Consider the following 14,339-nt stretch of genomic DNA (forward strand, 5'->3'; position numbering starts at 1 on the left):
AATGACTTTAAGAAGGAAAAAGTGACAGTAAGTTACCATGAGAGCACCTGAAGAGACCACTTACTCATTCATTCACACACAGAGCAAATGTGTGCACAGTATTCTACTGGGAGTTATGAAGGTTGAAATGTGCCTCCATCTGTATCCAGATACTCTGAGCTTAGAGATAAACACAAGAGATCAAGAACACTACACTATAAGGTAGAGAAATAAATGTCTTAGGTCATATCCTATGAAGCCTAGAGGAAAGTGAGGTTGTTTCCAAGGGGAGAGATCAGGAAAGGTTTCATGGAGAAAGTATCATTTGGGGTGGGCTTTGATAGGTAACAGTATTTAAAAAGCTTAGATAAGATTTTGTACATAGTAAGAGTTATATGGGGGGGTGTTATTAACATTATAATTAAAGCCAATATTATAATTACCTGAGGCAATTTGATTCCTTTACTCATAATGGTCCTTCTACCTGGAATGCCCTTCCCCTCCTCAACCTGTTTCTTGCTGGGCAACTCCCTGAATGTCTTTCAAGATTATCACCTCCCGTACCCTCCACCATGCCATCCCTCTGGTCTGTAGCCTGAGCACACCTCTGTGACATACTCACCATTCAATCTTGGGCCCCTGTGTGGCTTCCTGTATTGACTGGAAGTATCCAGAGGGCCCTACCTGGGTTAAAATCACCTTCGCAGACTCAAGGTCAGGTCAGAGCTGACATGGAAGGATGAAAACGGGATTGGCAAGTGTCAAGAGCACAGACAAGGACCAAGAAGAGATCTTTGGAAACTGTCTCTATTTTGAAGACAGTAAAAAGAAAAACAATCCCAGGAGAAGCCCTGCTTACCCAGGTGGTAGATATAGAAGGTCACCTTGAACGTCTTGGGGGGCTTTCCTATCTGGTCACAAACAGATCTCCAATGCAAAATTCCTCTCCACTCCTCCCCATGCAAGCCCTCCCCAGCATGCTAGTACATAGTTATGTAGGGCAGTGTTTCTATTCCACTGGCTGTGTACCATCTGGGTCTATTTCCTACCCCTCAAAAAGGGAGAAGTAAAGGCAGATATAGATCCATGGAGGACCTTCTCTAGAACTAACTGCATGCATATTGCCAGTAAGCACTCCCCTGGGTACAGACAGAAGCCCAGGTGAAGGGGGATCCTTTGTTTAAGGAACTTACAAAGGAAGAATCAAATCTATTGTTTTGAAATCTAATATATGACAAGGATACAGTTTGGGGTTTGCCTCTGTTCTCTAAAACATGGGCCATGCAACAGGACTTTTGTTTTGAAAACCAAAGCAAAACCTCACTGCCGCCAACTTACCCAATTTCAAGAAGGTGATATAGCTTATTTTAGAAATTAATTCCTTTTCCTTCAAAACCTGTAGGACTCCTCCTCCAGGAAGCACTGGGAATGCAGTTTCTATTTTCTTTGTGTGTTCCGTGGCACACTATGGCCATGCCTTCCACAGAGCTAGGGCATTTTAGTCTAGCTTTTTTGAAGGGGTAATGCACACATATGCCATTCCAGAGCTTTGTTTATAACAGATATCAGCAGCCTGTATCATCAAATGCACACTGTTTGTCAATGAAATATAATGCTTCAAGCAAAAAATATATAGTATGTTTACTTATAAACTCTTAGTCCTTTTACAAGATGTTAAAATAATTTGACCCTTCATCAGAGAGCAGTTGTCTTAAGCTAGTGTAGGAATTCCTTTTCCCTTCTCCTGGCTCTCACAGGAGGCCAGTCTGTTCTGCATTCTACACCATTGTGGAAATTCTAGGAGAGGAGAAGCAGAAAATTAAGTATTTGTGAATTTGTAGTACTCTGGAGATAAGTGGCCAATGCCCTATTTCTCCTGAGCGTCTGAGTAGGAAAAACACCTACTAAGTAGGAATTGAAGGATTCCTTCCAGGATTTTAAGAGAACTTTCTTCTCTGCTGTTTCTTACTTAGGTGATGAATGTACCATTGCTTTCCAGAGCCTAAGATTGTGGTGAGAATGTGGTCAGGATGTGGTGGTTTCCTTACATGTAACACTTTTCTGTTTTGTTTTATGGGAGAATTCAGTTACGCAATTAGTTTATATAGTTGGAAATCTTTTTTTTTATTAAGTATTTTGTACATAGATCATAAATACATTTATGCCCATTTCAGTGTGTTGATTATTTGTACAAATTGGAGTGCTCACATCATACTAATCAGCATAGCTTTCACCTCACTTACCCAGTTATAGCATTAGGACATTTGTGTTCTACACATGATAGAACCAACTTGTATTTGCAATGTGCTCCATAGTTGTGGTCCCCCTACTATCCCCTACTATCCCTCCCACCCCCTCCCCATCCCTCGCCTTCCCCTTCCCTCCTTCATTATAGACTAAAGTTGTGTTTCGCTTTTCATATGCAAGTGTGAGTTATCAATTGGTTTCACAGTAGTACTGAGTACATTGGATACTTTTTTTTCTATTCCTGAGATACTTTACTAAGAAGAATATGTTCCAGCTCCATCCATGTAAACATGAAAGAGGTAAAGTCTCCAATTTTTTTACTGCTGCATAGTATTCCATGGTATACATATACCTCAATTTATTAATCCATTCATGGGTCGATGGGCACTTGGGCTTCTTCCATGACTTGGCAATTATGAATTGAGCTGCAATAAACAATCTGGTGCAAATATCTTTATTGCCAAATGATTTTTGGTCCTTTGGATATACACCTAGAAGAGGAATTGCAGGATCAAACAGCAGGTCTACATTTAGATCCCTGAGTGTTCTCCAAACTTCCTTCAGTAAACCAAATAGACAGCCCTCAGAATGGGAGAGGATTTTTGCAAGTTATACTACTGACAAAGGTCTAATAACCAGAATCCACAGAGAACTCAAACTTATTACTAAGCAAAAAACAAGTGATCCCATTTCATTGTGGGCAAGAGACATGAACAGAAGCTTTTCTGAAGAAGACAGGTCCATGGTCTACAGACACATGAAAAAATGCTCATCATCTTTAATCATCAGAGAAATGCAAACCAAAACTACTCTGAGATACCATCTAACTCCAGTCAGAGTAGCCCACATCACAAAATCCCAAAACAACAGATGTTGGTGTGGATGTGGAGAAAGAAAAGAGAACACTTCTGCACTGCTGGTGGGAATGCAAACTAGTATGTTCCTTTTGGAAGGAAGTTTGGAGAACACTCAGGGATCTAAATGTAGACCTTTTTTTTTTTGGAGACCGAGTCTCACTTTATTGCCTTCAGTAGGGTGCTGTGGCATCACAGCTCACAGCAACCTCCAACTCCTGGGCTTAGGCAATTCTCTGGCCTCGGCCTCCTGAGTAGCAGGGACTACAGGTGCCTGCCACAACACCTGGCTATTTTTTGTTGCAGTTTGGCCGGGGCCTGGTTCAAACCCACCACTCTTGGTATATGGGGCCAGCACCCTACCCACTGAACCACAGGTGCCGCCCTATAGTTTGAAATCTTGTTAAAAATACAATGATACTATTTATTCAAAAGTTTTTGACTACTTTTTCCTTGTTTAATTGTTCTTTAATTGTTCTAAGCGTTATTGAGGTCTAACTATACACAGAATGCCTCCACTCATGTCCAATGAGTTTTGAGAGTTGTGTACACCCATCATATAACTGTCATCCCAGGGAAGAAACAAGCTATTTACATCACCAAAAAGTTTTCCTGTGCACTTTTGCCATCAGTCTCCCTAATCCCAAGAAACGACTGCTCTGCTTTTTCTGCCTCTAGATTAGTTTTGCCTTTTCTGTAAATTAATATACACAAAACTCTATATTGCATTGTGTTTGGTATCTGTCTTCTTTCACACAGCACAAAGTATTTGAGATTCATCTGTACTGTTTCAGGCATTAGTTCTTTCCTTTGTATTGCTGAATAATATTTCATAATGTAGATATCTCACAATTTGCTTATCCACTCAACAGTTGATGCCCATTTGTGCAAACTGAACACCTCCGATTTGTAACTATTATGAATAAAGCTACTATGAACATTCGTGTACAAGTTTTTGTGATTTCTCTTGGCTAACTACTAAGAACTATAGTGGAATTGTTGAGTAGTATGGTAACAGTATATTGAACCAGAGGAAATTGCCAAACTCTCTTTCCCAAAGCCGTTGGGCCATTTTGCATCCCATTCCAACTGCTTCCCATACTCACTGACACTTGGTATGGTGCATGGTTCTCAATTTTAGCCATTCTCACAGGTTGTAGTGGTGTCTGATTGTGGTTTAAGTTTTGATATCCTTGATAACTACTGATGTTAAATATCTTTTCCTTCTTTTTTTAGAGAATTATGTTTATTGCATTTTGCTATCCATTCAATAATTCAAACACAATATGTTTGTGTATTTCCCAGGTGTCTAAAATGAAATCGATGTGGATAATTATTAGAGGGACTGATAAAGTTAAATTTCCTTTTCATGTGCTTTTTGGCCATTTGTACATTTTATTTTGCAAAGTTACTGTTCATGTCTTTTGCCCATCTTAAAAACTAACTTATTTTTCTTATTTTGAATTATAAGGGTTTGTCATACATTCTGGATTCAAGCTTTTTATCATACACGCATATGTTTTGTGAACATATCTCTTATTTGCCTATACACTTCCTTATGCAATTTAAGGAATCAAAATTTTTAATTTTTACTCGGGGTCACATTTGTCTTTTTTTAAGGATTAGCATTTTTTGTGTCCTAAGAAAATACTACCCAAGGCAAGATCATGGAATGTTCCCCTATCTTTTCTTCTGTAAGTTTTATACTTCTATCTTTTACATTTAGGTCATCTTTTTTTTTATTTTTTTATTTTATTTATTTATTTTTATTAAACCATAGCTGTGTACATTAGGATGATCATGGGGCAACTTAATTAATTTTTGTTTATGGTGTGAAGTAAGAGTCAAGACTTTTTTAAAAAAAAAATCCAGTTGTTTCAGCAGCATTTAGTGAATACAACTATCCTTTTCCAATTGAATTGCTTTAACACCTTTGTGGAAACTCAATTGGCCAAACATATGTGACCTAGTTCATTGTTTTTCTAAAACTCAAATATTACATTTCAAATCTGGTAAATTAAAAAAGTTAAGTTAAATACTATTTGAGAAAGTCAAGGAGAGGAATATGTTCAGGATATTTTAAAAATAAAAAACAGCCCTGAAAAAAATTGTCTGGTTATGTGTGAACCTCAACACAACCTGAGCCCTCAGAGAGCTGAAACTATGGTTGCCTTAAGCTTGTCTGCCCAGTGCCTTACACACAAGAGGCTCCTACTATGTGTTTATTGAATAAACAAAAGAATGAATGAGTGAATGAGGTCAGCTTCTAAGTGGCAGTGCCATGAAAAGAAACAGAGCCTCATGAATATCCCTACCTTTCCCAAAGGGGCTATTTATTTCCAAAAATTTATTCACAGTTACCATAATCACCAAGTGATCCTTCCTTTAGATGAAATAGGCAACTTGGAATAGAACCAAAGACTCATCCTGCATTTGGGGAGGGCAAAAATCTCAGTATGGGGAGGGAGGGTCCTGGCTGGGTTCCTCGATGTCCCCACACCTTTACCTGCATCTCTGTGAGGAACTGCTGAGCTAATAATGTGTCTACAATCTTATGTATGCCAAGGAGAAATTTCTTATGATCCATCTCATTTCTGATTGTGAGCCTTCACTTTTCCAGGATGGAAGAGAGAGCAGAGCTCTCTCTGGGCCTGGCTGCTCTGGTTCCTACCCCTGCAAGTGGCAGGAGCCTCTGTAAGGCTCCCCAGGCCACTCCCCATCCCAGCTGTGGGAGACACAGAGGTTACTTTGCCTAGGAAAACAGGTGCAGGCCCCACAGCCCTGTCCATTCATATCACCTACAGGAGAACTGGTTCTCACCTGAGGATGGAAGGCCCTGCTTCTTGCTTCTCCAACATCCACTCATTACCCTGCATCCTCTACACTCTAATCCCTTGTGTCCTCAGAGGTGCTGACACAGCTGACTAGTTTCTTGAAAAAGAAGATGGAGAGCAAAGAGAAATTTCTGGGGCTAAGAGAGCAAAGGAACTCCCTAAGATAAAGAGTTGGGAATATTCCATGAGATCAATTAATGGAAGTTGTTGACGTTATTAATGTTAGCAGAGGACTAGTAGCCCCGGTCTGTGACAGGAATAAAAAGGAGGGCTAGCTACCACGCTGCTGCTCAGTGACAGAGTGCCAGCCAAGTTTCAACCCACGTGACCGTACTTCCATCCAAGACAATTTGAATTAATTTTGCGCGTGAAATTTGGTGGAATGCAGTGCCAAATGTTTAACTGAAATCAAGATGCAAACTTCCCTTCATCTACTCGTTTTGTAAATCCTGTCAAAAATAAAATCAAAGCCATTAAGCTTGTCTGGCAACATTTGCCTTTTACGCAGCACACTATTCATTGTTCCTGACTTCCTCATCCAGATCTGCGGGCCCCCTCCCGCTCGCCAATATTTGTTCTGGTGTATTTACGGTCCCTGGGCAGGCTCAGCGCACTGTGGGCTCCACTGACTTTGCCAAGTCTCAGATGCCTTTTAGGGACTTATTTTATTTAAAGAGCACCCCATTAATGGGTTTAATGGCCTTTCAATCACTTAGTGTGCATTGTCAATGAGGGAGAATCGATTTTCTGAGAATTCCTGTTCTGGGAGGAAAACAAACAGCCCTTCCTTCCCACTGCAATTTGGCCAATGAACAGATGATGCAGAACCACTGTGTGGTTCACACAGCTCTCCTTGCGGGGGGGGGCTGCAAGCACCAGGCTGCAGCTCAGCCAGCACCATGCTGAGTAGGACCTGCCCCTTTTTCTGTTCGGCTTTCTCCTTTGGGACTTGACTCAATAGGTTATAGGTACACCTTACATAGAAACTTTGGATGAACTTGACTGTCACTCTCACAAAACACCAGCTCCTATGTTTGTGCCACCCTCTTTGGTAAAGAAGCAAACCATTACCCATGGAGATTTATCGAATTATGTTGATTCCCAGTAATAAGTGGGAAAAAATGGCTGGCCTTCCAGTGGTACCCCAAGACATGGACTTTTCTTGGAACTCCACAGTCTTGAGAACCTTGAAGGAATGATTAGGCACATATACTCTCCCTGAAGTAACTTCTAATGCCATCACTATCTGTTGATGACCTCCAGTGTTGAAGACATTGTGCTTGGCACCATGGGCATTAACATGGAAGACATAACGAGAGCCAAAAGCAAAACTCAGGGTTTGTCTCTTCCACATTAGGGTCTCCTTTAAGTGTCATTAAGCAAAACTCTCTCCTTCCTCTCCTTTTCTCCCCACTCCTTCCCTCTTCCCCACTCTCCTCTTTTTCTCCCTCTTCAGCCTTCTTCCAAGAACCCTGCATTGAACCCCACATTCTCAGTAACAACAGCTGCATTTTGTGGAGGCTGAGAGTGTGCCACAAGCCACCCCAGCCCCCAGCACTCTGCACACACAATGAGCCTCATCACAACCGTATGGAAAGACTATTGTTACCACTATCCTCATTTTAAGAGAAGGAAGCTGAGTTTAAGGGATGGCACATCATTAGCTGGGTACCCAGATCAAAGGACTTGAAGACCTTTTCTTTTAAATTTATGCCTACTTTATCTTTTCTTGCTCTTTACGGGGCACTTGGATTCCCAGGGAGTCCTAACTAGCAGATACTCTTTGTCCTAAGGTAAGCAAAACAATTCTGTTTATATCCAACTAGTTTTAGTAAAAGCTATCATGTACGAAGTGCCAAGTCTGTGCCAAATACCTCATATATCTTTTTTCACTTAATTCTCACAAAACCACCTCTAGACACAGAGAAAGGGGCACCAAGAGGTTAAGTGATTAGCCCAAGTTTTCACAACTCTAAGTAACAATAAATGGTGAAATTTCCAGCATTGATTGAAGGCTTATAGTATGTCAAGAAATGAGCTAAGATTTTTATATCTATGTTTTTAATCCTAACAAGTCAAGTAGTATCTATAGCTTACAGATGAAGTAACTGAGGCTCAGGGATTTAAAGTAACTCTCCTAAGGTTGTGCACACCCTGTAAGTGGTAGACCCAGCATTCGACACCAGACAACACTGCCATGGCCACATCCCAAAGCCGATGTTGTTCATATTGCACCAAACCCACTTCTGACCTCTCCTAAAGCCCTGTGGGAAATGGCCCACAACTTTCCTCTGAACAATTGTTAAAGACAAACCTGGGAGACTTCAGGGTTGTGGCAGGGCTGTCTCTTAACAACCTGCTACCCTGAACTGGAACTTCGTCTGCATTTGTCCTTCTGCAGCAACCTCCAATTCCCAAGCAGAACACAATTTAACTGTAAAATTTGCCTTAACTAGGCAGCTGTCTGCCATAGTCAGGCACCAGGCTCAGGTGTGACTCCCAGTAGGCTCCCCTGGACCAGCATGCCAGCCTCTGTAAAGCAATATAAAGTCACCTCTGAGAAATTAGATGCCACTTACAAGAGGCATATGTGCCATGCCCGCTTATTGTCAGCTCAGAACAGCACAGGGTGCCAATCATGACTCAATTACTCCTAGGACTACCCTCCTGAAGGCTACCCTGTCATTTACAAGAACAAGCACAGGGCAGACTACCAATGCCTTGGCGCAGGAGTGTTTCTTGGGATTATGTCTTAGAAGGGAGGGCTTATAGACTGAATTGGCCTCTCTTCACACAGTGCTAACAGCCCATCAAAAAGAGGGATCCCAACTTCCAACAGGAAAGATAATTCTATTCAACAAATATCATCTGAACCTCTACGATATTTAGGACACTACTCTAGGGAATACAAAGGTAAATCAAAAACCAATCTCAGCCTAACATGGCCCCACAATTTAGATAGGTACGTAGAGTACCAGGTGGGGTATGATAAGGTGCTCTCAGGAGGTATAACCAGTCAAGTTCAAAGACATCTGCTTAGAGCTTTGGCTGAAACAAGGGAGGTGGTATTATTAGAAGACCGTAGAAAACAAGAAAGAAGAGGAAAATGTCCAGAAAGAGATTTCTACAGAGACCTAATCTATTTGACAAAGGAAACAGTAAAGATGTCATAGAGAAGGAGAAAATCCCAGCACAGAATCCCAGGAAGTACAGGGTGATACGTGAAAGGGAACTTCCATAGTGTCCAGTAAGAGCAATATGATGATCAGGAGAAAAGGCCATGGGACCCAGAGCTGGGAGGATGCTGACAGCCCTCAGAAAACACACTGGGAAAGGGCCACCCACAGTTTTCTCAAGGTCAAGGAGTCAGGTGGATGGTGAGGAAAGTGACAAGGATGAAGATAACACTTTACATCTGTTTAATAGTGAAAGGAAGGAGAGGTCATGGCCAGGAGGGTGAGGGCAAGCTGGTCTCAGGGGCATTTTTTGAAGGATGGGGGAGATATAGGCGTGCCTGCAAGGCCCCAGAGAGGAAAACTGGAAGATACGAGGGGGAATATACAGCAAGATTCTAGGGCAGCAGGAGGGAACAAGAACATAGGGCAACAAGCTCAAAGTAGAAAAGTGTAGAGACACTTCAGAGACAGGAGCAAGGAAAAAGGCAAGTAGCCACTGTAGTTACTTTCAGACGGAGAAGGGGATGTGGAAGGAACTTATAACTGGTACCCTTGACTTTGTCATAATATCATAAATGATCTCCAAAAGAGTGATTATTCTGTCACAATCTTGTGGGCACTGCCCTAAAATTATCATTTTCCAAATGAAGATGCTACAGGAAGTGGGGAAAGATTCACTACATTCGTCACCAGGCTAATTTTCATCTTGTTCTTTCTCAACTTTTAAAAAAATTACATTTATAATTGCAGTAAATTTTGTTCTTCACACTTCCCTGTCTTTACTTCTTAGAAATATCTTATAACCTTCATCTCCAGGATTTGCATCCTCACATTACCACCAACTCCAGGGTCTAAGGGGCTAATTATCCAGTCTGAAGACCATCTGGGTGTTTCTCTTCCTCTCAGCCATTCCCCAGCTCAGCAGTCCTCCCACAAGACATGGGCTGCAGAAGCACAAAGGGTAAAACTCAAACCAGTCATTTTGTTGCTTATTTTGGGATTTACCAAATACTGTGATGCTATTAGCTTAAATGAGATTGGGGGCTCTCTGGGGTTCATAGGTTCACTAACCCTGACCACCCATGGTTACTCGTAAAGTCACAAAGATGAAAATGTCTGTGTGAGGGGAAAAGACACACTGAGTGAAGGTCCCAGTGACAGAGGTCTAAGTAAACAAACACCTCTTTGTTCTAACCACCTCCTTATTCTCTGAGTCTCACTTTCTCCTCAGGGTAACCTAATTTGCAATTTCAGATATAGCATTTTCAGATCGGAAGCACCAATGGCTGGCACTGCCGTTGGAACAAATGAGTGGTTCTTCCAGTTTCTGGAGTGTGATTCTTCAAATATTCATCAGCATTATGGTTAAGACAGCATCTGATGCTTTGTACTCTACCCATCACATTGACAATTGAGTACAGGACATGATCAGATGGTGTCTGGTTTCTGTTTACTTCTTACTGAATTCCAGATGTCTATATTTTCAAGACACTCCAACTCCAATAAGATGTTACCACTAGGGGATAATGGCTAATAAGTACACAGGGTGTCTCTATATTATTTCCTACAACTGCATGTGAATCTATAATTATCTCAGAATAAAAAGTGTAATTTTAAAAGACTCCTGGGGAAGAAAGAAATGAAGAGTTTTTCTCAATGGATGAAGAGTTTTACAAGATGAAAACATTCTGGGGATCTGTTGTTGATCAATGTGAATATACTTGATACTCAAGAATGATTAAGATGGTAAATTTCTATGTTACATATTACATGGGTTTTCTACCACTATTAATTTTTTTTAATATTTTCTAAAAGTCTTTAAGAATTTCTTACCAGGAAGACAACTAAACATAATAATGATTTTATATATTCACATCCACTAAAATGGCTAAAATTTAAAAGACTGACAATACCAAGTGTTGGAAAGCATATGAAGGAGGTGGAACTATCATATGCTGCTGGTGGGATATCTGATCACTGTGGAAACAGAATGGCCATTTCTTATAAAATTTCATACACTTGATAATATATAATATCCAGAATTCTACCTGTAGGTATTCAAGAGAAATGAAAGCATATGTCCACAAAAAAAAAAAAGACTTGAACTTAGAACCTTTATTCAAAATAGCCCAAAACTGGAAATAGCCCAAATATCCATCAACTGGCAAATGGATAAACAAATTATGATACTTGAAATATGCATTGAAATGTCAGTGCACCCTCCCACCTCCAGAAGAGCTGCATGGGGACACGTGATCAGCACCCTCCCACCTCCAGAAGAGCTGAGCTGGGACCCTCCCAACAACTGCACCGGGACTGGTGATCGGCACCCTCCTGGACCCAGGTAAGAGCTCCACTGGGACCCTCCTGGACCTCCAGAAGAGCTGCCGTTGGGACCCTCCTGGACCTCCAGAAGAGCTGTGCTGGGACCAGTGATTGGCACCCTCCCACCACTGGAAGAGCTGCACCGTGACCCACAATCAGCACCCTCCCTGACCCCATTAAGAGCTACACTGGGACCCTTCTGGACCTCTGTAAGAGCTGCACCCACCGGGACCCTGGTAAGAGCTGGTCAGGACCCGCTACCTTGCCAGGCCTCCCCACCCCCTGACCAGGAACTCCTGGAGCCGTGCAACCTCACTTCCTCCCTCTTGTACCCTCCCTGCCTCCACACCGCCCACTCATGTGGCCAGGGACTCTGGTAGCTGGGTGCCCTCTGGAGCCCTCCCTGCCTCTGTGTGGAGCCCTTCTCCTGGCCAGAGACTGCTGGAGCCTTGGGCCCTCTGTGCCAAAGTCACTGGGTGCCAGGCACTCCCAGAATCGTGTTCACCACCCCCCACCGTGGGTCTGGGTGTGTCACACTCCAGAGCTGCTTCCACAACCAGAACTCCCTGGCTGGGACAGCTCCAGAAGAGCTAAAAGGGTCACTCCCTACAAAGATCCAGCAACAATAGAGTGATCCTGCTGGGGCCTATTCTTGGAGACACATCTTCCCAACTCTGAGGATGGCCAGAGGCAACGGTGAAAAACAATCATGAGGTGAAATCAACGAAAATACTCTGGCAATATGAATAATCAGAGTAGATCAACTCCCCCAAGGAACAATGGGGCAGACACAGCACAAGATCCCAAGCACAAACAAATAGCTCAGATGTCATAAATTGAATTCAGAATCTAAATAGCAAATAAGATCAAATTAGAATTCTAAGCAGTAACCCAAAGATGTCTCAAGAATTCAATGAATTCAAAGACCAAATGACCAAGGATTTTGACACATTGAGACAAGACGTTGCAGCCCTCAAAGATCTGAGAAACACAGTCGAATCCCTCAGTAACAAAATGGAGCAAGCAGAAGAGAGCATTTCTAACATTGAAGACAAAGCTTTTGAATGCTCCCAAAGTCTCAAAGAGGAAGAGAAATGGAGGGCAAAAACAGATCACTCTCTCAGAGAGCTCTGTGATAATTCAAAGAAAACCAATATTCGTCTTATAGGCACAGAGTCTCTTCTCCATGAGATTATGAAAGAAAACTTTTCAGACATCCCAAGAGATTCTGAAATTCAGATAGCAGACAATTTCAGAACTACAGCACGACTCAACCCAAAGAAGACATCCCCCAGACACATCATAATCAATTTCACTAAAGTTAATATGAAAGAGAAAATTCTGAAAGCAGCCAGACAAAAGAAAACCATTACCTACAAGGGGAAGAATATTAGAATAACTGCAGATCTCTCTGCTGAAACCTTTCAAGTTAAAAGAGGATGGTCATCGACTTTTAATCTACTAAAACAAGATAACTTTCAACCCAGGATCCTGTCACCAGCTAAACTGAGTTTCATTTATGATGGAGAAATTAAACACTTTAATAACATTCACATGTTGAAGAAATTTGCCATAACTAAACCAGCTCTCCAGGATATTCTCAGACCTATCCTCCGTAAAGACCAGCATAATTCTCCACCACAAAAGTAAACCCACCCAGAAATTTTTGATCGAATTCCAACTTCCACAGTCACAAAAGGATTAAAAATTTCTACCAGACTCTTGAAAGGCTTATCAATATTCTCAATTAATGTGAATGGTTTAAATTGTCCTCTAAAGAGGCACAGATTGGCTGACTGGATACAAAAACTCAAGCCAGATATCTGCTGCATACAAGAACCACATCTTACATTAAAAGACAAATTTAGACTCAAGGTGAAGGGATGGTCATCTATACTCCAGGCAAATGGAAAGCAGAAAAAAGCAGGCATTGCAATCCTATTTGCAGAAGCAATAGGCTTTAAACCAATCAAATTAAGGAAAGATTAGGATGGACACTTCATATTTGTTAAAGGTAATACTCAATATGATGAGATTTCAATTATTAATATTTATTCACCCAAGCAGAATACACCTCAATTTATAAGAGAAACTCTAACAGACATTAGCAATTCAATTTCCTCCAGTTCCATAGTAGTTGGAGATTTTAACACCCCTTTAGCAGTGCTGGATAGATCCTCCAAAAAGAAGCTAAGCAAAGAAATTTTAGACTTAAACTTAACCATTCAACATCTGGATGCAACAGACATCTACAGAACATTTCATCCCAACAAAACTGAATACACATTCTTCACATCAGCCCACGGAACATACTCCAAAATCGACCACATCCTAGGCCACAAATCTAACCTCAGCAAATTTAAAAAAATAGAAATTATTCCTTGCATCTTCTCAGACCATCATAGAATAAAAGTTGAACTCAATAACAACAGGAACCTGCATACCCATACAAAAACATGGAAGCCAAACAACCTTATGCTGAAGGATAGATGGGTTATAGACGAGATTAAGAGGGAAATCACCAAATTTTTGTAACAAAACAACAATCAAGACACGAATTACCAGAACCTCTGGGATACTGCAAAGCCAGTCCTAAGAGGGAAATTTATAGCACTGAAAGCCTTCCTCAAGAAAACAGAAAGAGAGGAAGTTAATAACTTAATGGGACATCTCAAGCAACTGGAGAAGAAAAAACACTCCAACCCCAAACCAAGCAGAAGAAATCAAATAACCAAAATGAGAGCAGAATTAAATGAAATTGAAAACAAAAGAATTATACAATATCAATTAGAAATGGTAATGATGAAATAACAACAGACCCCTCAGAAATTCAAACAATCCTTAATGAATACTATAAGAAAGTTTACTCTCAGAAATATAAAAATATGAAAGAAATGCACACTAATACATTCCTTCTGGAAGGA

The sequence above is a fragment of the Nycticebus coucang genome, chromosome 11 (assembly GCF_027406575.1).
Source record: "Nycticebus coucang isolate mNycCou1 chromosome 11, mNycCou1.pri, whole genome shotgun sequence".
Taxonomy (NCBI): domain Eukaryota; kingdom Metazoa; phylum Chordata; class Mammalia; order Primates; family Lorisidae; genus Nycticebus; species Nycticebus coucang.